Below are 27,452 nucleotides of genomic sequence, written 5' to 3' on the forward strand. Positions count from 1 at the left end.
TACACAGAATTGGGAAGTGATGCACGGTAGTACACCATTATATGATATTTCCAGCCTACAGATATAATAAACACAAATAACTTCAAGCTCATAAGTAATAGTAAAACAATTAAGAAGTGATGAGTTTGAGTAGTATCAGCTTTTGATAATTTATTTCATTGTAAGTTTGTATAATTTAATTTTTAATAATAGCTATATTTAACCACTGGCTTGCAAAATTTCTGAATATCTAACAATTGGCTCTCATGAGCCAGTACACGCTGGCCCCAGCACTTTATTGCCTGATATTTGCATAAAGACTAGGGATAATGAATACCAGCATTTTAAACATTTCATGTTAAATCTACACCTTACTCACCATTTGGTACTTCTTATCTATTTCTGTGTCTGCAATAGGAACACTTAGATGACAAAAAAAAAAAAAAAAGGAGAATGTGAGCTGCTTTTTGCAACTCTGTGAAGGGGAAAATTTGGGAAACTGAGCCAGGCTTTGAAGCCAGGTCTGGAGAGAGGAACTAGGTAAGAACTGGGAGCTACCCCAAAATTAGGAAGGAGGTTTAGAGACTGAAGCAACAAGCAAGAAGGCCTTGTTCTCCTGGACAGAGTCCCAGAATAATTTTTCTCATTGCCCATCACCAATGTGTTTTTCCTAGACAACTCACAGATATATATGCCATTTTAATTTTAGTGCTGTAAATTGCTATAAGCCTATTAAAACTTCACTTCCTCTTTTCCCACATCCCTAGATGACTCAGAATTTTTAATTTCCATGATGTAAGATCATTTGAGCTTCATTTCTGGATCACACCCAACTCTTCTCTCTAGCATACAACTTTTTCCTGATCCAAGTTCTGAATCCTCAACTGCCTGTAAGAGCATCTCTACGAGGATGTGGCCCTAACCCCCAATTTGGTCACAACAGCCTCATCATACTCCCCCTGAAGAAGCTGAACTCGTCCGACTCTCTGGCTTCTGTGATTGCCCCTCTGTTCACCTACTCATCCAGACTTGAAACTTCTGAGTCATAGTTGACTTTTTGCCTTCACCTCATTGGCTTAGTCTAGTCAATTCTACCACTGAAAGGCCTTCCTAATATGCCTCACCCTTTCGAAGGAACTTTTCCTTTTCTTCTTTCATTTAGAATTTTTTTCCCAGATTTATCGAGATATCATTGACATGTAACATTGTGTTAGTTTAAGGTGTACAATGTGTTGATTTGATACACTCGTGTATTGCAAGATGATGACCACCATAGCATGAGCTAACACCTCCGTCGCATCACATAATTTGTTTAGCGGTGAGAACATTTAAGAGCTACTCTCTTGGCACGTTTCAAGTACATAATACAGTATTATCAACTGTAATAATCATGCTGTGCATTACATCCCCAGAACTTATTCATCTTCTAACTGGTACTTTGTGCCCTGTGACTAGCATCTCCCCGTTTCCTCCACCTCTGGTAGCCACTGTTCTGTAACCGTGTCCCCCTCAAACTGAGCTCCTCTGCCAAGGTGGTGATTAACCTCTCTACCCAAAACGTTAGTCCCTTTCTCATGCAACACCTGTTCCCCTAAAGACTGAGGGGTATCAGAGAAAAGGCGGCATTGGAACTGCACACAAGCCCCTGTATCCCTGTCCTTTGAAGTAAAAGGCTTTTGCTTTAGTCTCCCAGGCCTCCCTGAGTCTCAAAAGACTGTCTCAAGAGTTAATGATTGGGAAATGTGAAGATGTAGAAACAAAGAATATTATAATGTTGGGTGGGGAAACTAGTAACAATTTAGACTATAAACCAGCTACCCAGCAGAATCACCGAGCTCCCGGTTCCCTGAAAGATACAGCTAAAGGCCTGACACACGTCTAAGCTGTTTTTACAGGAAGCAGACCCACACCAGATGAAAACTGCTCACTGCAAGCATGTACACCCTGGACTGGTTGAAACCAGGAGACTGGTGATGCTCAAAACTTCACTTTGATGCCAGCCAAAGCATGAGAACTGAGCACAAGCTGATCATACACCCTGCGGTCTCCTCCATCGCACTGCTTTGAAAACCTCTGTCTCCTAACTGGCAACTTGGAGACCGTCTGAGGACTTTAGTCCACCATCTTCCCAGGTTGCTGGCCTCCTGAATAAAGCAACTTTTCCTTTTTCACCAGCACTTGTCTCTCGAGTATTGACCTTTTGAGCAGCGAGTAGCCAAACTTGGGCTCGGCACTGGCATCCTCTTGTTACAGTTCTACTCTCCGTTTCTATGAGTTCGGCTTTTTTAGATTCCACAGGTGTCATATCGTACGGTATTTGTCTTTCTCTCTGTGACTTATGTCACTTAGCAGAATGCCCCCTTTCTATACAACCGCCGCCCACTAACTCCACTAACAAGGCTCATGTGTCTTATGATTGGACACTGCAATCTCCCCTCTGGCCTCTCTGCTTCTCATTCCTCCGATCTGCTCATTTTGTCACCTTTACCTTCCTCAAGTGTCTACCTAAAATCTGTCAGTGCCTCCTGAATCTAGCCCCAATGTCTTCTCCTGGCTTCACAGTCTTACATTCCAACTCTTTGTCCCATGGCTCCAATCTCTACCCTACACTAGTTAAGGTCATTGTTTCCTGAGTATGCCTGTCCCCTTCCCAACTCCCAGCTTTAACCCATTCTAGGATTTCTGCCTAGAATTAATCTTTTCACCAATTACATCACTTTTTTCCTGACCTCAGCTTTCCATCTGGATCCCATCCTTCCTCTCGGACCTCAGTGGAATCATTTGTCCTTCTTTTATGCCACCCAGAGCCTTCTACCTTTTATAAGTCATCTGGGTAATTGTTTTACCCTCCCTATTAGAAAAGAAAGACCATGCCTTACATTTTTTTCCTGCATTTTTGCAGGGCTCAGACTAGAGATATATGCTGACTTATTGAGATGGGCAGCCAGACGCATTTTAGAGTTTCCTCCAGACTAACTTTGTTAGGGCTGTGAGAGAAAAAAAATGCTGTGGAATGTCGATTGCCATAGTGGGAAAATCAATAAGAACAATAATGTAACAATATTAAGAGTTATAATTCCTAAGTGTCTTATCTGTTGTCAGGCACTTGCTAGGTGATTATCTATCTCTCTCGCTCTCTCTCTTTCCAGATCCTTACTACTCAGCAAGGGATGCATTATACATGAGTAAACTGCACCTCAAAGAAGCTAAGTAACCTTTGCTAGAATTTTAACTCAGGACTCCTTTTAACTGAGGCTCATACATTTCTAGTATCTATTGGGAAGGAGGACAATACTAGCACAGAAATAGCTGAGAATGGGAAGATGAGCCCACCACTCTCTCTGTGCCCCTGCCAATCCTCTGTCAATTTTTTTCTGCACAAACGTTTAAAATTTGCCTAGGGCTTCCCTGGTGGCGCAGTGGTTGAGAATCTGCCTGCCAATAATGCAGGGGACACGGGTTCGAGCCCTGGTCTGGGAAGATCCCACATGCCGCAGAGCGGCTGGGCCCGTGAGCCACAATTACTGAGCCTGCGCGTCTGGAGCCTGTGCCCCGCAACGGGAGGGGCCGCGATAGTGAAAGGCCCGCGCACCGCGATGAAGAGCGGTCCCCGCACCGCGATGAAGAGTGGCCCCCACTTGCCGCAACTGGAGAAAGCCCTAGCACAGAAACGAAGACCCAACATAGCAATCAATCAATCAATTAATCAATAAAAAAATAAATCTTTAAAAAAAAAAAAAAAAAAAAAAAATTTGCCTAAATTTTGCACCCACAAATCACTTGATTTCGAGAAGGGTATACTCTTGACCTCTTCCTGCGCTAGGCCTAAAACTCGTTGGGTGAGCCTCAGGTTGACCCTTTCAGCTTGACTCTTTTCACGTCCTCTTTCATATATACACAATACTGGCATCACCTCAGAGCAACTTCATTATACTCAGAAATGTGATAAAAGATTAATTTTAAAGGCCAAGAGATATGTAAATATCAAGTACAATAAAATCAAGTCAACCTACATGTGAAAAATTCTATTGAAGTGAAAAACATAGATAAGTATCTATAAATAAAATTCCGAAGTGTGATACCACAGGGACCATCGGATAACCAGCTTCTGGGCTAGAAGAGGGAGTTGGGGCTCAAATGACAGCACCTCCCAATGTTGGTTACTGAGCGGCATAACTGAACTTGTACTCAAGGGGTTTTGAGATCATGTAAAAGTCAAGAGCTCTAAATTTTCCATTTATTTTTATATCTTTTACTTTATAAACGGTATGATATAGAAGAAAGGGGGCTTCGGGATTAGGCAGGATTTGATTCCTGGCTCTACCCCTTGCTAGCTGGGTGTTCTGGGGCAAGTCACCTAGCCTTTCTGAACCTGAGTTTCTTCGTGAATAAAATGAAGTTAACACTACCTACCTGAAGGCACTGTTGCCAAAATAATGGCACATACAACCATTGTCTATGGATATATAACTCAGTGGCTTAAAAAAACAATCACTACTGTTATTCACAAGTCTAAGGTTGAGTGGTTCTTTCGATCTGGACCAGGCTGGGTTGTTGTTGGCTGGGCTCACTCATGCATCTGCCATCAGCTGGCAGGTTAGCTGGGCCAGGCTGGTCTAGCATGGCTTCACTCACATGTCTGGCCACCTGTCGGTTGGTATGAGAGAGTTGACCTGGCCACATGCTTCTCGTCACTCAGCATGCTAGTTTGAACTTGTCTACACGGAGGCTAAGGAGGATTCCTAGAGAGCTAGCGAGAGCAAGTCACGATGCCAGGCCAGATTCAAAGGTGGGGGAAAAGACTCCACCTCTTGATGGGAGGAGCTGCAAAGTCACATCATAAAGAGATATGGATATAGGAAGGGGAAGAAATTGTGGCTGTTTTTGCAATCTATCACATGACCACTTTGAAAAACTGTCAGCATTTTCTAAAATTAAGTACATGCATTCCTTTTGATCCAGTAATAGCATTCCTAGATATATACCTAAAAGACACATTCATATGAGTTCAAAATAGATACACTGGAATGCTCATAGCAGCACCATTTACAATAGCCCCAAACTGCAAACTACCCAAATACCCACTAGCTTGCCTATTTAGAATAGATAAATACATTGTGGTATTTCCACATCATGGAACACTATGTGCAATGCAAATGAACAAACTACAACTACATGCAATAATATGGATGGATATTACAAGAATCATGCTGAAAGAAAAAAAGCCAGACAGAGAGAAGTACATATTTTCTGGTTCCATTCACATAAACTTCAAAAACAGGCAAAGTCAATCTATTCTGTTAGAAATCAAGATAGTGGTTACCTTCGGAATAAGGGATTGGAAATATGCATAAGGCAGAGGGGGGACCTCAAGGGTGCTGGTCATGTTCTGTTTCTTGATCTGGATGCCTATTAAACAGGTGTGTTCAGTCTGTGAAAATTCATTGAGCTGTACTCTCATGAGTTAAGCACTGTTTTGTATGCATATTTTACATCAATTAAAACGTTTATAAAAGATAACATATTTGAAAGTACCTATTCACAGCAGGCTCTCAAATATTTATCTTTCCCCTTCACATTCCCCAAAGAGACTATGTATGTGGTAACAATTTCCATTGTTATCTATTTAGCATGAAACAATCAATCATTTATGTGAATGTAAACAGGACACCCAAAGATAATTAAAACAACGGACACACTTAAATCTTGTGTTTTGAAAGTAACTATCCTGCCTGAGATATGATATTGGCATTCAAAGGGCTGAATCCAGTATGACTGGACAGAATGTCTCAGCTGTCTTCAATCTTTTTTTTCCACCTGTAAGATCAGCAAGCGAACTCAGGGTTATATCCAATTCTCAGGTCAATGCCTTATGTCCATTCCTTTTTTCCCTACTCAAAAAAAACCATAATGGAATGTAAGAAATCAAGCATAACTTTATTGCAGAGATAACTGTTCATTCTCTCTAATTTATAGCAGAGGGGAAAATCATTCCAGACTCTGGAGATACAATGGTGATCTAGACAGATGATATCCCTATTCTAAAGGAACTTGATGTCATTCACAGTGATAAAATACTTGCAAAATATCCACAGTTAATCAGGATAACCAGTGTATTCTGGCAGTAAACTAACAACTGCTAAATCAGAGCATGGCAATAACACAGAGTGTAATCTAGATAGGGCTGGGTTTTGCTGTGGCAAAAATTATCCCCCAAATTCAGAGGCATGAAAACAACGAAGATTTGTTTCTTTCTTTTGCTGCATGTTTTTCAAGAATTGACTGGGAATTTTGCTCCACTTTACCCTCAACCTGGGACCAATGTCAATCTGGAACACTGTGTATCATCATGGCATAGGGATAGAAAAGATGACAAAATTCAAAGCTCCCACTTGAAAGTAACACGTGTCATGGTGGTGCATATTTTGCTGGCCACAGTTTGTCATGTGGCCACACGTAGCTTCAGGTGGGTAGTGAAGTTCAAAACTATCGTGTAGAAGAAGAGAGAGCCAGACCACTGGGGAACAACCTTAATGACTACCATATATTGTCAACACGCAGGTCTTAAAATAGCTTTCTTTCATTCTTGGTCACAGAATATACCTTGATCCCTACCCTTTCTACCCAAAGTATACCTTGATAATCACAAGAAGGAATGACTGAGAGTGTGAACATGAATTAGCATAAATCTATCCTGGTATTATTCAGAAGATGTCAGAGCTGGAAGAGACCTTCTATAGCATTTAGTTTAAACCTTTCCTATTAAAGTTAGAGGAATATGGAACTCAGAGGTGACCTGCTTCAAGTCAGAGATTTTTGCAGTAAAACCAGAACTTGAACCATGTTTAATGCTTTTAATTCAAAGTGTCAGCTTTGTATGTAAAGGAGAGGAACTGCATATTGCAATAGTATCTGAAGCATTTATAATTTTGGCTGAATTATATTCAGTCTTTTTTCATTCAATAAATATTTATTCAGCACTTATAGGCAATGAACTATTGATAGATACTGTAGTAAATAAAAGATGAAATAGCCTCAGAATCTACGCTCAAAGAGTCAGAGTCTGGTAGGATCAACCAAATAATGGGATAAGTATATTAAGCATTACAAAGGAAATAGCAAAGGTCACTTTTGCCCTCTACAAGATTAACTGTTAATGAGAGCTGGTCAAGAATTGATATGTAACAAACAGTCACCTGATCTTTGATGAGGGAGCCAAGAGCACACAACAAAAAAACGACATCCTCTTCAACAAATGGTGCTGGGAAAACTGGATATCCACATGCAAAAGAATGAAACTGGACCTTTATCTTACACTACACACAAGAACCAACTCAAAATAGATTAAAGACTTAAACATAAGACCTGAAAGGTAAAACTCCTAGAAGAAAATGTAGGGAAAAAGCTTCATGACATTGGTCTTGGAAATGATTTCATGGATATGACACCAAAGAGCACAGGCAACAAAAATGAAAACAAACAAGTAGGACTACATCAAACTAAAAAACTTATGCACAGCAAAGGAAATAATCAACAGAGTGAAAAGGCAACCTACAGAATGGGAGAAAATATTTATTTGCAAATCATATATTTGATAAGGGGTTAATCCTCAAAATATTAGGGATTCCTATAACTCAATAGTAAAACAAACAAACAACAACAAAAAACAAACCTACTGACTCAATTAAAAAATGAGCTAAGGAACTGAATAGACATTTCTCCAAAGAAGACACAAAAATGGCCAATACGTATATTAAAAAAAATGCTCAACTTCACTAATCATCAGGGAAATGCAAATCAAAACCACAATTAGATATCAACTCACACCTGTTAAAATGGTTATTAGCACAGAAACAAAAGATAACATACTATGTAAAGTGAGTTTGACAGTTTTCTCTTCTTATTGGTATCTGAAAAAATATATATATATATAAATGTTTGGAAAATTTTTCTGGGCCAGTCTGTTGACCAAAAATCAGTCACTGTCCGTATGTAATTGCAAGAGCACCTGGGTAACAGAGTTAGGTGTGTGCCCAGTAAGAAAAGAAGAACACAGATACTGATTAGCATTATTAGTCTGTTACAGTAATTTATAACATTTTAGAATATTTCCATTGCACCTACATTTTAATATTTATTGGTAGAAATTTATTCATTGAATTCTTTATGATTTTTATAAATCTCCATGATCTTTGGTTTATGTGGTTATAATAGTGTTTATTGGCATATCCTCTCTTTATCCATATATCTGTCTTGCTAGAGGCTTGTTTATTATTAATTTCTTTCATAAAGCAAGGTTTTTGTTTTGTTAACTCTATTGTTTATTTTCTATTTTCTGAATTCCTTTGCTACCTTTGTTGTGTTTTTCCTTTTATTTTCTTGAATTCACTCTGTTGTTTATTTTCTTGAGCTCTTCTGTTGATTTGGAATCCTCGATGTTTCAAAAAGTTCTCTTTTCTTTCATAAACCCTGCCACACTCTTTCCCCCATGTGTATCACCAGTGGTACTAAAGACAGCTCCCAACCCGTTGTAACAGGGATTTTTCCCTGCCTAACTAACACAAGGCAAATATACTAGGGGGTAATCTGTGGTAGCAATAATAGTGATACCGAGCAGGAGGACCCTGTGGGGCTTCTGGGCACAAAAGCCCTTCCGTGCCCCCCATTTCTTGATTACAGGAAATAGGCTTCAGTTAGCCTCCATGACCTTCCCTGAGTTCCTAAGGGCAGGTTCAAACCGATGCTAATCAGGGAAGGGAGGGGATGCGGAGACAAGGGAGAAGCAGTCAAAAGAAACAACAGTGCAGCCTTGGGGCAGGGTCCTGGTTCCCCTCAAGGGACACACCTAATATCTTTGAGCTGTTTTGCAGATGCTGAAACCCCACCAGGTGGGAGAAGTTAACTGCATGCTGCCCACAAGCACGTAGACCCCAGACCAGCTGGAACCAGAAAGGTTGATGATGCTGACGCCCACTTACCTCCCCACCAGCCAATCAGAAGAATGTCCACGAGCTGATCACACCCTCTTTGAGCCATTACTATAAAACTCCTCACTACCCCCTCCGGGTCAGGACATACAGTTTTGAAGGCATTAGCCTGCCGTGGCCCCCTTTGCCTGGCAAAGCAATAAAGCTATTCTTTTCTACTTCACCTAAAACTCTGTCTCTGAGACTTAATTCAGTGTCGGGGTACAGAGGCCGGATTCGGCTTCAACATCACATGGCAATTTTGAGACACAAAGGCACTGATGTAAAACTTAACCTCCCAAATAACTGTAAGCAAGAAAACATTCTTCATGGATTGGGGCTTGTGGATTTTTCTCTGGCTGAGAGAGGTGAATGCAGGAAAATGGGCGGAATCAGTAAAAGTCATTAGGAAAGTAATTTCCAGCGATCCTGTAATATTTAGAGTTCATTTCCTCAAGAGCAGCATTGCCCAGTGCATCTTTACGCGCTGCTCACTCAGGCACATCGCCCTTTTGAAAGGCAGGGGAATTTGCCCTTCTTAACACAACCCTCAGCGGCTGGGGAAGTGGAGCTTATGGCTGAGGGCTCGCTGGAAGGTTTACATGCAACCCAGTGGCAGGAATGCCGCTTGGAGGAAGGAGGACAGGGAGCTCAAGACCACAGCCAGTTAAAAATGCCACCTCATTAGTAGCAATTAGCACTCAGTCATGCCTGGGAGACTGTCCCCATAAAGCAGGTCAAATCAACTACTGCCTGACTCTCAGACAAAGGTGGAGACCATTGCAGATCGCTACGGCTAGTTCTGAGCTTTTGTGTCTGAGACCAGGAGCAGATTGGATGACACTTTATAACCTTAAACCCAGAGGAGGGCTTCCCTCTTTTCTTCTGCTCTATGTGCACAAAGAAATATAGCTGCTGTCAAAAAAGGCCTCTGAGTGTCTTCGAGGTTTTGGTTGCCGGAGAACTGGGGCCAACTTCAAGGATGCTGGAAACTTTGTGACTTTGTGAATGGATGCAGGGACCTGGAGGGGTTTGCTCACAGTGAGAGAGATGGAAAGGGAAGGAAATTCACACGTGATGCGGGTGCTAATTCCCTCCCTGACATATAGATATAAACTAGCTCAGAAGAAAATCAAAGAATTGATCGTGTCCCTGCTAATGGCTAAGCTGGTGACAGTGCTTTTGTCTTTTTAGGAGGTGACGGAGAAGGGTCAGCCAAGGTGCTTTATGAGCTTCTGGGAAAAAAGAAATGTAAGTGCTGGCCAGGGCCCTGGTGTGGATTCTTATCAGCTGGTGAATGTGCCCGAGGCAGTCTCCATCTTCTTGCACTGCTGGAGCCCAGACAATAGCAAAGCACACTCCTTGGGAAAAGGCGGAGACCTCTGCTTTTTATGTAACATTTCGTGTCAAGAGCAGTTGCCCTCTGTCATCAGTGTTCTGAGAAAACTCCCCGGGCCCCTCCCCAAAGTGCCCCTCGGAGGTGTCGTTAGCTGGAGTCGGGGGGGGGGGGGGGAGGCTGCAGCGGGGGCGGGGTGGGTAAACTCAAGGGCAGGGCCACCCCGAGGTATGGCTGGGGTTCTGGATCTGCCCCTCAGTCTCATCACGTCAAACCTCCTCCAAAAAATATCCGATCTCCGAAAAAAACCAGTGTTCTTGCTATGCTCACTGAGTTTTCTGACAAGTCCCGTCTTCTGGGCTAGATTGCTGTCCCCAAATCTCTTCAATACTGGAATTCATTGGCAAAAAGCTTGGAGTGGCATTTCTCAACATATCTGAGACTACCTACAGGACAATCACTGAGGTTGCTTGTTAAAATGCAGAAGGCTGGGTTCCTCCAATTCCTACCGAACGGGAATCGGAGGGTAAGGTATTCACATAATTCTAACATCCACCAGAGTCTGAGAAGTGCGTGTTTGACTTCCTAGTGGCGTGAAGTTTCATTTATGGTTAGTGAAACTGGGGCTAAGAGACTTGATATGTGCTATGTGTGATCCCTTCATTCACGGTTTTTCAAATCCTTACTATTAAACACGAAACTTTTTCCGAAGAACCTTTTCTTTCTTTGGCCAGGGTTCCCAGGATGTTTGCCGGCCTAGGTCAGGGCCTGGGGCAGCCAAGAGACCGGAGGAGTTCTTAAGGCTCTAATCACCATAAGTCATGGCGATTTCCATGGGAAGAACAGAAATTGAGACAGGCAAGGTATGGAGTAATGGGCTAAAAGCTGTGGTTAGGAATCCAATCAGTTAAGTCAAGACACCAACATCCGGAATGACCGTGAGCTTTTCAGCAAGGCTCCCTAAAGGCAGACTTCACAACACGGACATCAGTGACATTTGCACAGGGCCCTGTGTTTGCGTCCTCCACTGTCCTGGCAACACCCTTAACAGTGTCAATACCGTCCTCGTTACCTGCCTATCCATGCAGGCTTTCATCCACTCACCCATCAGGTATTCTGATGATCCCGCTGTGCTCCAGACACAGAGCTTCGAGCAGAGGACTCAAAGATGAAGGCTTCCTGCACCGGAAAGACACTGGAAGAGAACACATGGGTGTATGAGGAGCCAAGGAAATGTGCAAGCCGCTCCTTCCAGCACCTTCACCTTCCTTCCGTCACAGCCATTCCCGAGTGTATTCCCAACGTGAATCTCACCATCAATCAGAGCAGCCCATAGGCATGACCTTGAATCCACACCTTACCTCTTTAGACCCTGAGATCTTTATCAGCCATCTCTCTCTCCCACCGGTTCCCCCAGCCTCACGTTGGCATTTGTTCTCTTCCCTTTCTTTATTTTTCATGACAGGTTTGGACCTTGCTTGTCCTTTTACCCATTTTCACCCCGGGTGCACCCTTACAACACTTCCTACGTGATCTTTAGAATTTTTTTTCTCCTTGAACTTACGTGGAGACTTTGTTAGGTCAATTCAAGCCGCCGAGTTCCGTTTTAATTTGCTTTCTCCATTCACATGCAGCGGTCATTGCATGGGTGGAGAAAGTCATGAAAATGTACTGGCTGGGACTGTTCCAAATCTATCCTCTGTTTCCTCTACTTGGCCCTTTCAGTGGCTCTGCTGTTCTTTTATTTCCTTTCTAGCTTTTACAGCATTTTCTTTACCTCTCAAGGCCTTAGCATCACTCCCATAGAATATCCAGAAGACTGAGCTGAACTTTCCAATTCCCCCTCCTCCCGGTCATTATATACTTCTCACTGCTCCAAATTTCTATTTCTCGTTAAGTCACCTCTTTTGTCTCAAGAACTCATTTCATCTTTTCAAGGCTAACTCTTGCATCTGGGTTCAGTGAAAGAAAATGTCATATTCAAATAATTTTTGTAAGTGGAGTTTATTTTACTCCTCCTTTTTGGGGATTTACATGGCACATTAGCATATTAAAAGCTTTGAGAAGCTGTGTAGTAACAAAAAACGTTTAATTTTGTTTAAACCAATGTTTCTCATTAACTGTAGAACCCTTTATTTGAGCAGTGCCTATTAAAACTCTGGGCAACTCATTTTGGAAAACGTTACTTGAACATATAGAAGCTCGAGAACTTGTTTTAATAATCTTTTCATCCCATCTCCTAGTATAAACCCCTTTCCCTATGGCCTGGTTTCTTTTTTCAAATAATTCATCTTCAGTAAATGTTTGCTACATGAGGAAAGGAATGAGTTTATCCATTTAATAATGAGTATTTATTACGCAATTATTGTGTTCTAGACACTGGAGATACAATGATGAATAAGACACAAAATCTCTTGCCCCCATCAAGCTTCCTTTTTAGTGGAGGAGGGCGAGTATAAAGAGAGAGATGAACATAGATAGATGAATAATGTCAGGTGATGATAGAATGCTTTGAAGAAAACTAAAGCAGAGAAACAGTGTAGAGAGGGACTTGGATAATATTTTAGATGGAACGAGGGGTCAAGAAAGACCTCTTTATAGTTGTGACATTTGAGCTAAGGCTTAAATAAAGTGGAGAAGTGAGATCTTTGAGTATTTATAGGAGGGATTCAGGTAGAGAGAAAAGCAAGTGTGTGGCAGTTTTCAAATATGTCCACAAATTCTTTCATATCCTCTCCTCAAGAGATGGAACCCACTTCCCATTCCCATGAGTATGAGCTGACCTAGTGGCTTATTTCTGACAAAGAGTATATGGCAGAAGCGATGGTGTGTGCTTTCTGAGACTAGGTCTTAAATGGCACTGCAGCTTCCTCCTTGACTTTTTACTTGGATCACTTGCTCTAGAGAAAGCTGACTGCCATGTTGTAAGGACACTCAAGCAGCCCAATGGTAATATTTCTTCCATTCTCATCTGGCTTGATTTATGTATGATCCTGAACAAACTGAGGTTATTCAGTCCTCCTAACTCCGCTTGGTTGGCACAGTCTCTTCTGTTGGGCCTACTTCAGCTGTGAAATGAAATCACCCCAAATCCAAAGTCCTTTAAAAGCTAAGGAGATAAATCTGTGTGGTGTTGGCAGAATCTGAATTGAAGGGTAAGCAAATAGCGGCAAGGGATTATAAATCCTTGCTTGCTTCAACTATAAACCAATCTGCCCACAGTGAGAAAGCATTTAATAAAGGGTTTCATTGTACTGGAGGAAATGGAAAATTATGCTCCATGAGTGCATAGTCTGCCAGCAGCAGCCTGGAACCAGCAGCATGGGTGCCTTTTAATGGTTTTAAAAAAAATCAATAACTTTAGTCTTTTTAATTAAATTGCTATAAGTGGGAAGAACACTTAATTACAGCTTCTATTCCTTCATAAAATAGTCTCCATAAAGAACTAGAGTAATCAGATTTGGATTCTTCCCAGCCAACATACATACATATTTTTCATTGTTAGTGGGCTGAATTCTGTGTTTTTGGTGGCCTAGAAATAAAAATGAGAATAAATGGGGAAAATAATAACAAAATGAAAGTCTACCTAGACAGCATCTGTGACCTCATAAATCCCAACTTGGGTGCTAAGGAAAGGATGAAAAAAAATCAAGATTTCAAATAGCAGACACAGCACATCCTGTTCCTATTCTAAGCAAGAGCCGGCAAGAACTGGCCAATGTCCAATCTTGGGAAGGCACCTAGAGATTTTTAATATACTGGTGAGAGGAGTGGGCATTTTCAGGAATAAAATGCCAGCACAGTGCTTCCAAAAATATCCTTAATGCAATGGAAGTCATCTCTTCAGTTACTCTATTTTAATTAGATCCTCTCCTCTGTTTGTATTTGTTCTGCTTTCTTTGTATTTTTTTCATCCTCCTGCTGTCCTGGGGGCTCTTCCCTGTTAACACAGGCGGTGGTGCTCAGTGGTATTGACAGGTTGCCAGGTCCATGCTGCTTCTCTCCCCTGGAGCCCAGCTTACACCAGCCCCCCTGCTCTGATTCATGATCTAGAAAATTCCTTCTGCTCAGGTAGGACAGAATTTACCCTGCACAGATGCTGGCCACAGCTTAAAGACCCCTGTCTTTCCTATTCCTCGTAAATCATTTTCTAAAGCGACAGACCTGAAGGTAAAGTAATATAAAACCTTCAAACTTAAAAAAAGAACAAAAAAAAACCCCTTCTTTATCTTACACAAGAGCAAGGTCAATGTCAAAGTCCCTCGCCATGCTATTAGGTGAGGAAAGAGCATACATGGTGGGGAGGCGTCCCTTTCTTTGATTGCTGTGCAAAGTGATGGGACTCTGTGACTTGTGTGAGAAACCCAGGAAGCTAACACAGGTTCAACAAGCTCGGTAAGTAACTTTAGACACACACTAGCAGCTTTATATAAAAATCAAATAGCTGCGTAGATGAGCTGAGGAACATAGACTGAATATCTATCTCCCTCTATATAAAGCAGCAGCAGCAGCAACCAGAAATAGCACATAGGACATGGCAGCTAACCCTTGCCACTACCTCAGCTCTGTTCATTCCAGAAGAGGTGCTTCATCTCACAAACGGTGGTGCCAATTCTCTCGTCTTATTTTACTATTTAAGGGCCAGTCTTGCCAGCCTAAAAGCCCCTAAGTAGGCTCACAGGAAAAGCACTGAGATGAACCTGATCACAAAGTGAGTCCTAGAAAGAATACACACAGAAAGGAAGACTCTAGCTTGGAAAAGAGCAAGCTTATACAGGAGGGCCAATTTTTCTCACTCCACAAGCATCAGAAGAAAGCTGTTCGAATGGTAGTGAAGGATTGGTTCGTGCCACAGAGACCTCCTCTGAGCGTGTCTACACTTGGCAGGTGGGGGAGGGCCCTTTTTGCCAGCAAAGTTCACTTCTCAGCCAACGGTCAGAAGAGGCCTCTCCTGGCTGACATTTCCTTCTGTCCTCAACCTCCTGCAGCCCCCAAAGTTTTGCCATATTGGGGTTGAGTTGGGATCAGTCTCCTGCTTTGGTATATCCTTTGAAAGAATCATTATTTATAACATTAAAGAGGAGTATTTTTTTGTGATGAGATTTGGATTTTCTTTACTGGCATTTGTCTGTCAGTCTTTCCTAGAAAGAGAGAGATCATGCACCCCTTACTTGGCGACTCCCCCAGAGAGAGTGATCTGGGTGAGGAGTCACCATCATTACCTAGTTGCCCTTGAAGTTTGTCAGAATCTGGATTAGACAGACTTGTAAAGGAGTGACACACTGCGATCCCTCTGACTGAAATTTTGACCAATATTGGCAACTATCAATTACCATTGACCTAATGGAAAGGAAGGGGCTGACCTTCCCAAAGCACAGGCTCCTGGGAGGGAATCCAGTTGCTATGGAAGATTTCTTTTCAGGAACAAGATTTTCATTTAGGAACAAGATCATACTTGCAAAAGTCAGAGGAAGAAGGAAATAGGAAAAGTATTGGCCTTTCCAAGAAATCGTACATGATAAAATTCAGAACATGCCATCTGACACAAATCTATTTTAGATACCTTCTGTGATTCTGTGGTAGGTAACTGGCTCTGTAGTCAACCTTGCCATGGCTAAAACGCATGCGCTGCTCCCCTTCCTTCATACCTCCATCAAACCCGATCAAACACACACTTCTCAGAACAGTGGTTAGGGTGACCTACTTGTCCTAGTCTGCCTGGGACTTGCCTGGCGTTAGCACTGAAAGTCTCACATCCCAGGAAGCCCTTCAGTCCTGGGCAAACTGGGATGGTTTGTCCCCCTACTTGGTTATAAAATAGAGTCATCTGGGGTGCTGTGAAAAATCATGCCACACTCCAGACCAACTCCATCAGAAGCTCTGGGGGTGGGACCCAGCTGACGCCAAGGCACAGTCAAGGGTGAGGACCGGAAGCTGAGAACTCATGTGCTAACTTTTTTTGTGCTGAAGCCAGAGCCTCCAAAGGTAAAACGACACAGATACATTTATCTTTCCTATCCTATTTGTGATAAATGGTGCCTGCATTTTAACTAGATTAAATTTATCAGAAGCATTTCCTTAGTCCCCAAGATTGAAGACCATTTTGTATGACAAAGCCATCCCTTGAAGAAACAGTGTTTGATTGTAAAAATGGGGAGCACTCCAAGAGCTAGCAATATTTGTACAGAACTTTGGAACGTCACCCTCCCTTCCCGGTCTTGTTTTCTTTCAGCTCGCTGAGATAAGAGACTCGTTAGGAGCTTCTCATTTCAAGTATTGGTCACCATTCATGGGGATCTCAGCAGCTTGCTGCCTTTCACCGTCTATGGGATTATCACTAGTGAAAAATGTCACTCGCCCTAGTTGGGTTACTTCATTTTTTTTCGAGGTTGTTCACCTATACTTATTCTGAAAAATCTCCAAAAGAAGATAATAGTATAATTTTCCTTAATAGCAAGGAGGAGGACACATTCTCAGCAACTCTACACCCCTTTCCTTTCCTGGCTTTATTTTTTTTTTTTTAGTTATCTATTTTAAATATAGCAGTGTGTGCATGTCAATCCCAAACTCCCAGTTTATCCCTCCTCCCCCCATCCTTCCCCCTTGGTAACCATAAGTTCGTTCTCTAAGTCTGTGAGTCTATTTCTGTTTTGTAAATAAGTTCATTTGTATCATTATTTTTAGATTCCGCATATAAGCGATATCATATGATTTTTGTCTTCCTCTAACTTACTTCACTTAGTATGATCATCTCCAGGCCCATCCACATTGCTGCAAATGGCATTATTTCATTCTTTTTAATGACTGAGTAATATCCCATTGTATATATGTACCACATCCTCTTTATCCATTCCTCTGTCAGTGGACATTTAGGTTGCTTCCATGTCTTGGTTATTGTAAACAGTGCCTCTATGAACACTGGGGTGCATGTATCTTTTTGAATTAGAGCTTTCATTTTTCTGGATATATGCCCAGGAGTGGGATTGCTGGATCATACGGTAGCTCTATTTTTAGTTTTTTAAGGAACCTCCATACTGTTCTCCATAGCGGCTCTTACCAATTTACATTCTCACCAACGGTACGTAGGAGGGTTCCCTTTTCTGCACACCCTTACCAGCATTTACTGTTTGTAGACTTTTTGATGATGGCCATTCTGGTTGGTGTGAGATGGTACCTCACTGTAGTTTTGATTTGCATTTCTCTAATAATTAGCGATGCTGAGCATCTTTTCATGTGCCTGTTGGCTATCTGTATGTCTTCTTTGGAGAAACGTATATTTAGGTCTTCTGCCCATGTTTTGATTGGGTTGTTTGTTTTTTTGATATTGAGTTGCATGAGATGTCTGTAAATTTCAGAGATTAATCCCTTGCCAGTCATATCATTTGCAAATATTTTCTCCCATTCTGTGGGCTGTGATCAGATAAATCTTTTAGGAATAAAGTTAATCTGAAAAACTCACGCATCATGAAGGTCTAAGATTCTTGTGGATTGAGGTCCCAAGGCCATTTGCCTGTAGAGGGTAATGCTTTCCATTCATTTATACAGCAAACGGTTGAGTCTGTTTATGCCAGGCACTGTGACATTGACTGTGAATACACTGGTGAACAAGGCATTGCATTGTCCCTGATTTCATGGAAGTGATGTTCTGATGAACCTCTTATTACCAAAAAAGGATTGAATTATCCATCTCAGAATTTCAGGCGTTTATAGAGAAATTTTTGTGTAATCTTGGATTTCCTTATATCATTGCATATAGGATACCAAATACTCTGCTGACAGTATGGTTGGCCCTATAACTCTCTTTAACACAATCTAAGTGATATTTATATAAATACATCTGTATATATACACACACATAATTGTGTTTGCATATTATTTAATTTGTAGGCTAAATATTTACTGAAAGCTTATTACAATCCAAGTCCTACTTGAACAGACACAGTGAAATGACTTTTTTAAAAAAATTTATTTATTTTTGGTTGCGTTGGGTCTTCGTTGCTGCGCGCGGGCTTTCTCTAGTTGCGGCGAGCGGGGACTACTCTTCATTATGGTGTGCGGGTTTCTCATTGCGGTGGCTTCTCTTGTCGTGGAGCACGGGCTCTAGGCACGTGGGCTCAGTAGTTGTGGCTCGCGGGCTCTAGAGCGCAGGCTCAGTAGTTGTGGTGCACAGGCTTAGATGCTCTGCGGCATGTGGGATCTTCCCGGACCAGGGCTTGAACCCGTGTCCTCTGCATTGGCAGGCGGATTCTTAACCACTGCGTCACCAGGGAAGCCCTGAGATGACTTTTAAGACACAGAACATCTTATTTTAGAAAATGATTACCAATACCTTCACCTCTCATTCTCTTGTTTTTCTATCACTCTGGTATTTACTTGAGCCTGTAGAAAAAAGAATCATAGAGGCCCCTGCCTATATTTATTTTCACAAAAGCCTTAAGGCATTGAACCTCTGGCAATCAGCACACTCCAGGCAGTATGACTCAAGAGATGGTTGATAAGCTTTTGAAGAAAACAAATCTTAGCGGGTAACAGAAGGGAAAAAATGAAGGGCAACCAATGGAGCCTCAGTGGCGTGGCAGGGCACACCAAGAGCTGCTGTTTCCTATTGTCCTGGTGGCCCTCCGGTCGCATGGATTAATACTTTAAAGAGCCATTCATGTTTATCGTTTAGTTGGATTATTGCTTGGCATTTTAAGACTGTTTCTACTTAGAAAATTGCATAAATTATATACTTCCCTTCTTTCCTCTGTGTTGTTTGTTTTTTCTTAGTTTTTGAGAAGATGAAACTTTACTAAATACGTTTCTTGTATGCTGTGCTTGGTTTTAAATCTCAGCATGAATGGTATCTGAAATCATTGCACTTAAGATAGATTATATTGCATTATTAAGGAGAAAACTCTTAATAAAACAGAAATCATCTGGGGGAAGAAACAGTCTTTGGCTGTTGTAGAACCTTAAAATTTTTTTCATCTGGCTATCTATCATCTATCAGTCCAGTTTATTTCTTTTAGCACATATACCTTTATGCTTAATATAATCAGGAATTATGTAGGAATATGAGAGTTACAAAGATGAATAACCTTCTTCCCTATTCTTCATTTTTTACATGGCCCAGTCTTTTATCTAATAATTACCAGATCTATTTTGGTGATGGTGACTTGAAGGCAGTTCCCGACATATAGGATGCACACAATAGCAGGTGACAACAACTCAAATACTCTTTTCTAAGGTAAACAAATGCACTGGTGCCTGAGACAGCTTTATGGTTCCCTCTGGATAGTGTTGATCAATGAAACCGGAATTACTAATTAGTGGTCTGTGCAAGGCCCTCGCCAAGCGTATTTTAAGAGATGGATGAATAATACTCCTTGCAATTTCTAAAAGATCCTATGAATTCAGTTGGAGACAAATGGATAGTAGAAGGGACAGGCATGACACCAAGCACAGTCAGGGAAGTTTGAATGACACAGAGAAATTATACACGGGATCTTAGAAGCTGAGTAGGGGATTGATAGGTGCAGAGGGGCTGGCAGGGCATTCAAATTTGAGCACACAGTTGCCAAGGAAAGCTTGAGAACCAGAGTTTCCCCTGGGCCCTGTGCCTGACACCCTAATGACTGGCACATGCCACTGTAGTGACGGACACCGACTCCTCCTGTCAGGGGTCAGCAAACTTCTGTAAAAGACCAGAGAGTCAATATTTCTGGCTTTGCGAGTCATGTAGTCCCAGATGCAACTACTCAGTTTTACTATTTTAGTGAAAGCAGCCATAGATAATAGTAAATAAATGGGCTTGGCTGTCTTCCAATAAAACTTTATTTACAAAATAAAGTGGCAAGCCAGATTTGGCCTGTGGACTGTCATTTGCTGACCCTTTATTCTACAAATCCAGTGTTTAATTGTCCCCTTTTTTCCTTTGTAGTCAATGGTAGTAAAGTAGCCATTTTCAAAAAGAAAACTGAGAAATGAAAATAAACTAGTCAATATGAATCAGCTTACAAGATGAATGTTCGAGAACAAATCATGGACCAAACAGAAGCCACAGCTGCGCTTGTCTCTAGTCCACTTGTCCCTTTCTTGGCTCTGACGCCATCTTAACAAAGTCCTGTTTTCAGCTTATTTACAAAGATGAAATGACCTATTACATTTTGGGTACAGTGAATGGATAGAAGTTATCTGATTTACCCATGTTCTGTCTGACCCTTATCTTTTAGGGATGACTGGGCTGGGGTGGGATGTCCTCTAGAGTCATCAGATTGCATTTTGCAGCATATACTATTGTAAACATGCAGTGAATTCTTATTCATTAATTCCCAACAAGAGTAAAAGGCATTTCCTCAGAAGTCACGATCCATATTATGCACAGTGACACAGCCCATTCTTTTATGTAGTGCATAAATAAGACATTATTAATGAATATGTAGGTAGATTATATTAGAGAGAGCATAATATCTTCCAATTTAGCATTCCATTTCCCACACAACAGTTTGAATCCATCAATCTTTATAGAATACAGGGTACAATGATAATTTACGATTACTACAGTAGGCAATAGCTCTCTCACACACAGGAGATAGAAACCACACCAGTAATATTAACGGAGAGAATTTAATATAAATAATATTCTCAGGCATTGGAAAACTTAAAAGGCAAAAAGGAAACATATCATGGAGTAGCAACTGTAGGAAGTACTATTACCTCTACGGCTTGGAGGAGGAAGAGAAGGAGAAGAAGAAAGAGAAGAGGTTGGCTTTATTAGAACTTAGAAGCTTGAAGGAGGGGGCCCACAAAGTGGGACTCGGGTCTCTGGGGAGATGGCAATGCTTGGCTGGCGTTGTTGTCTTTTGAGCTCGGAGCAGGGGCACATGAGGCTGGGACCTAGAACTCTAAGAAAAGGACTTTGCCTGTGAGTGATGATATCTCCAGGGGTACACTGTGAGGCTAGTTCTGAGAGTGTCAGCAAAATTTCAAAGTGGAATCAACCTTTACTACTGGAATGAACTGCCAAGGCTAGGATAAAGCAGCATTGCTAGGATGATGCTGACAGAAATAAAAGCAAACAGGAAGGAGCAAATCCCTTCTTCCTCCTCCAGGCTTGAAATGTTCCTCTAGTGCTCCCTATTGGCAGAGCCTAATGCAGAGCCGCTGGCAAACTGAAATGTAGTTTGCAGAATGCCAGCTCCAGCATCACAGTGGTGGGCTTAAAGCTGAGAGTCAAGGGCTTAACAATGGTGCCCCCTTTAAGAGTGTGCTTCTGAGAAGTTGCATGTCAATAAAATTTTATTAAGTGGAATAAATTTTTTTCACCAACTGTCAGAATAATTTCAATAGCTGCTTTATCTACATATATGCCTGAAAAAATGCTGCAAACAATTGACTGCTGGACATTTTGAGTTTTCCATGTCTCTCCTTTCTTCAGATCAGGGGTTGCCAAACTTTTTCTGTAAAGAGCCAAATAGTAAATATTTTCAGCTCTGTGGGCCACATGGTCCCTGCCACACTACTCAACTACACAGTTGTTGCAGCTCACAACTCTGCCTTTGTTGTGTGAAACAAGCAATAGACAATATATACAGAAATGGCTGTGTTCCAATAAAACTTTATTAACAAAAACAAATGGCTGGTAGGAATTAGCCCACTCTTGCTTTAGTGCAGTGATTCTCAACCCCAGATGCACATTTAGATTAATCCTGGAAAGCTTTCAAAATACTGATGCCCAGTTGCAACTTCCAGAGATTGTTATTCAGTTGGTTTGAAATGGGGCCTGGGCATTAGCATGTCTTAAAGGCTCCTTAAGTGATTTGAATGTGCAACCAGAGTTGAGAACTATATACTGCTTTAGACTCTGGGTAATCCTTTAATCAAGTGATCAATTACCAATAACTCTTTTTTTTTAAACATCTTTATTGGAGTATAATTGCTTTACAATGGTGTGTTAGTTTGTGCTTTATTTTTTATTTTTATTTATTTATTTATTTTTGGCTGTGCTGGGTCTTCGGTTCGTGCGAGGGCTTTCTCTAGTTGCGGCAAGTGGGGGCCACTCTTCATCGCGGTGCGGGGACCGCTCTTCATCGCGGTGCGCGGGCCTCTCACCATCGCGGCCCCTCCCGTTGCGGGGCACAGGCTCCAGACGCGCAGGCTCAGCAGTTGTGGCTCACGGGCCCAGCTGCTCCGCGGCATGTGGGATCTTCCCAGACCAGGGCTCGAACCCGTGTCCCCTGCATTAGCAGGCAGATTCTCAACCACTGCGCCACCAGGGAAGCCCAGTTTGTGCTTTATAACAAAGTGAATCAGCTATACATATACATATATCCCCACTACCACAATCTATTCTCAACACAGAAGCTAGATTCATCTTGTCAAAATGTAAGTCAAGTCAAAAAATAGAATTATCATATGACCCAGCAATCCCACTACTAGGCATATACCCAGAGAAAACCATAAAGACACATGCACCCCAATGTTCACTGCAGCACTATTTACAATAGCCAGGTCATGGAAGCAACCTAAATGTCCATCGACAGATGAATGCATAAAGAAGATGTGGTACATATATACAAGGAAATATTACTCAGCCATAAAAAGGAATGAAATTGGGTCATTTGTAGAGACATGGATGGACCTAGAGACTGTCATACAGAGTGAAGTAAGTCAGAAAGAGAAAAACAAATATCGTATATTAACACATATACGTGGAGTCTAAAAAAATAGTACAGATGAACCGGTTTGCAAGGCAGAAATAGAGACACAGATGTAGAGAACAAATATATGGACACCAAAGGGGGAAAGCAGGGGTGGGGGGGTGATGGTGGTGGGATGAATTAGGAGATTGGGATTGACATATATATACTAATATGTATAAAATAGATAACTAATAAGAACCTGCTGTATAAAAAATTTTTTAAAAATGTAAGTCAAGTCATATCACTTCCCTGTTAAAATCCTTCCACTGGCTTCCTATCATACTCATAATAAAACCAAAGTCCTTATAATGGCATACAAAGCCCTACAGGATTGAACTTTCACTGTCTCTCTAACATTCTCTCCTACAGCTCTCCCCCTCGTTTCAAGTCCAGCCAGATTGGCCTCCTTCCTATTCCTTGAACAAACCAGGCATCCTTCCAACTCAAGGCCTTGAGAGTGAAGCCTTGCTGTTAGTTTTGCCTGGAACATTCTTTTCCCCCAGGTATCCACATGCTTTCTCCTTCATCTCCACCAGGAGTTTGTTGAAATGTTACTTTTACAGTGAAATCTTTCCTGATCAACCTATTTAAAAATGTACCCTCAACCCAGCCCTCCCTATCTTCCTTACATTCTTTAAATTTCTCCATGTCACTATTCACCATCTGACACATTTATACTTGTTTACCATCTCTCTTCCACTAAAATATAAATTCTATGATTATTAAGATTTTTGTCTATTTTATTCACTATTTTATCACCAGCACTTAGAACAGTACATAGCACAAATGGAGGGATAAATAAATAATTATGAAACAAATGAATGAGTGAAGGAAGGAAGAAATGAAGGAACAGATTTTCCTCTAGGATTTAAGTGGTACTAGCCTTAAACTATTTCAGACAGATGCTTAAAATATTATCTCAGGGTGGCCACTCATTCAGTGGATTCCGATTAAATTATGTTACTGACTTACAGGATATAGGTTGATGTTTAACAGCCTTCATTGTGTGAGAATTATTTCTATCTGACCTGCTGAAGTTAAAGAGATTTCTATTCCTTAATCAGTGAATATGGATAAACTGATTATAATGCTTCATATGACTGTATTATCCAGGGTTTAGTCAGAAAAATAGAAACCATAGTAAGTACTTCAACTGAAGAAATTTAATACAGGGTGATGGTCACACAGTCATTGGAGGTTAGAAAGATCGAAAAGGGAACACTGAGGTAATCTAGCGATTATAACTGCAGGAAGGAGTTGCTACTCCTGGGGTTGTGGGAATAACATAAAGAGGCAGAGATTATCAGAATTAAGAAGCTTGGAAAATATCATATGACCCAGTAACTCCACTTTTAGGTATATACTCAAGAGAATGGAAACATAGGTCTACATAAAACCTGTACATAAATGTTTGTGGTAGAAGTATTTGTAATAACTGAAAAAGTAGAAACAACCCAAATGTCCATCAGCTGATAAATGGCTAAACAAAATGTGGTATATCCATACAATGGAATACTATTCAGCCATAAGGAATGAAGTACATGCTACAACATGAATAAACTTTAAAAAAATTAAGTGAAAAAAGCCAGTCACAAAAGGCCATAAGTTATATGATTTCATTTATAGGAAATGTCCAAAATAGGCAAATTCATAGAAATAATAGGTAGATTAATGGTGGCTTAGGGCTGGAGGAGGGGTGGAAAGTGACTACTGATGGGTACTGGGTTTCTTTGGGGGATGGTGAAAATGTTCTAAAATTAGATTGTTTTGATGGTTGCACAACTCCATGAACACACTAAAAATCAATGAACTGTACACTTTAAATGGGTGAATGTAATGGTATGTGAGTTATATCTCAATAAATCTGTTTAAAAAAAGAATCTTGGAAGAGAGGCTCTGTGGATCTAGGGCTCAGACCACTGATGAGGGGCCCAATCTGACTGCTTCTGGTACCTCTGAGGTAATATGATAAAGCTGGTTTCGGGATGGAAGAAAAAAGCTGGAAGCTGGAACCAACTGCACTGCTGGGATAAAGGTTTATTGCAGTTGGGATGACACTCACAGAAACAGCAAGGAGAAAGGTGTTCTCTTTCTCTCCCCCAGCCTTTTAATCTCTGTCTGGCTCCCCCTACCATCTGAACTTCACAGGAAGCCAGTTGGCAAAGGAGAAATGTAGTTTGCTGAGCTCTCGTCCCAAAGCAGAGCCTATTAGAAGGGCGGATTTGAGTTATCATTGGCCTAATAACTGACAGAATCCAGACCTGTGGTACATCAGGATCCATGCACACTCTTTTCAATTTCATGCAACCAAATGAACAAATTTATTATTCTGCCTAACAAGATACAACTATCTTTTGCCTAAACAAAGATATTCTCCTCTTCTCTTCAAAAAAGGGGAAAGACAAAGCCCCAACGATCATGGTAGTCATCTCTGGTTGGCAGTCACTATTTCTCTTTCCAGAGAATTTTATCACTCCTTGAGTTTAGTCACAATCACACTTGAATATTCTGTAAGTGAAAGGCTAAATTATGACAAAATTTGCAACTTCTTAGTCAAAATTACTTCAAAGTAAAAAAAAAGGACTAAAATTTGAAGTTAACTACCACCAACAATACATACATAAAGTGAAAAGGGAAAAGGAAAAGAGAGATTAAAAGGAATTAGTATTATATATACACACATACATGTATATATACAGTTATGGAGGCAAGGAAGAAAATGTAACTGAAGGCTTCATTTCTGTAACTGAAGACCTATAACTGTTCACAATGCCATCACTGATATTTATAACTTCCTCTGCCAATACCATTCCATATTCTTTTTTCCCTGAGTAAGCCAGTTGCTATTCTTTTACCTGGTTGGGTGGTTCTGTCTGTTTTTTTTTGGGGGGGGGGCAAGGGGCAGAGTACTGTTACCATTAACTTACTCTTGGACATAGAAAGCACCAGAAGGATTCCCAGATAGTCCCTTGGGTTCCAGATGTAATCTACTCTGACCCCACTGAGTAGCAGCAGATCAATCTCGCCTTAAATCTGGATCATTCATCTCAACCAGGACAGATCTTTACCTTTCTCTGTCTTTGGATTCAGGGTCATCAGGAGTCCAAAATGGTGGTGCCAGTCTCAACTTCCAATTCAGTGAAATCATGGTTGTGTCTCCTGCTTGGAATTAAGTCCTCCAAACCAGCAGAACCCAAGTAATGGGTTTACAATCAGATATTCTGTGAGTAGGATATTGGGTGTAATGGTGAGAGGAGCTACTCCCATTTCCATCCCTTGATTCCTGGGCCCATGATTTCTGCCTATGGGAGTTAGACACGGATGCTGGTTGCCGACTCAAAGCACATTCTACCTCCTGTGAGGTAGTTCCCAATCTTTTCTTTATCCCCCAACTGGTCACAACTAAACCTTTAGTTGGGTTTTCCTTCCTTCTATTAGACCAGCTGCTTCTGGGTGATGGGGTATGTGGTAAGGTCAGTAAATTCCATGGCCATGCACTCATTACCACACTTTTTCTTCTGTCAACTGAGCTTCTGGTCAGAAAGCAATGATTTTGTGGGACATCACGATGGTGAATAAAGCATTTTGTGTGTGCACAGATGGTGGTGCTGGCAGAAGTATTATCGGCACGGAAGGCAAATCAATATCCAGAAAACATGTCTGCTCAAGTGAAGAGAGAACACTACTCCGTGGGTGACCGAAGGGATCCAGGGTAATCAACCTGCCACCAGGTGGCTGTTTGGTCCCCTGGAAGACCGTTGCCATATGTGAGACCTAGTGTCGGCTTCTGCTGTTAGTAGTTTAGGCGCTCAGCAGTGGCCGTGGCTGGGTCAGCTGGATCAGGGACAGCTAGCTTATAGGAAGAAGGCACTCCCTCTCCCCTCCTCCTGCCTACCAACCTTCCTCTAGTGCCTCCTACTGGCAAACCCAAATAGGAAGCTAATTGGTAAAGGAGAAATGCAGCTTAACTGAGTCCCCGCCATAGCCTCACGAAGCGGCATAGAGGCCGGTGGATTTTATGGTGAGATACAGTAGCTTAATCACCAGTTGTACTTGGTAAATGTAACTCTCCCCTTCCTGGGCAGAAGAAACTGTGTGACGAGGCTGAGCCTTGTCTATTTGAACTGAGAAACATGAAGGTGTAATAGAATGAGCATGGGCTTTGTTGTCAGAACTCCATCCCAACAGAGAACAGTTATGTGGGCAGTTGGGCAAATCACCTGATTCCTCTGAGTCTATATTTTCCCATCCATGAAGCCCAGATGTACCGACTCACGCTGCGGACAAGTAGAGAAACCGTCTCTCAGAGATTGTGTGAATTGCTTTCGGAACAGTTTTAATCAACAAGGACAGAGGGTCAGGCTCCTGTGTCTGCGTTTTTCTTCATCTCCACTATCGTCTTCGTTGCCATGCTGCAAGTCCGTGCCCTGTCTAGTGTCGCAGCCCGGGCGCCTCCCAGCCCTGCTTCTCTGGCCTCGTCCCTTCTGG

General features: G+C 41.6%; 1 long non-coding RNA gene across 2 annotated transcripts in view; it reads right to left on the reverse strand.

Moving 5' to 3' along the window:
• Positions 1-27,452, reverse strand: part of LOC103015032 (uncharacterized) — a 161,513-nt gene that overhangs the window by 22,338 nt on the left and 111,723 nt on the right. For both annotated transcript variants that reach the window (XR_450976.2, XR_009006594.1), the window contains exon 4: positions 11,386-11,476. This is a non-coding gene — a long non-coding RNA (uncharacterized LOC103015032). The remainder of the gene's footprint in view (positions 1-11,385; positions 11,477-27,452) is intronic.

The sequence above is a fragment of the Balaenoptera acutorostrata genome, chromosome X, assembly GCF_949987535.1.
Source record: "Balaenoptera acutorostrata chromosome X, mBalAcu1.1, whole genome shotgun sequence".
Lineage (NCBI taxonomy): Eukaryota > Metazoa > Chordata > Mammalia > Artiodactyla > Balaenopteridae > Balaenoptera > Balaenoptera acutorostrata.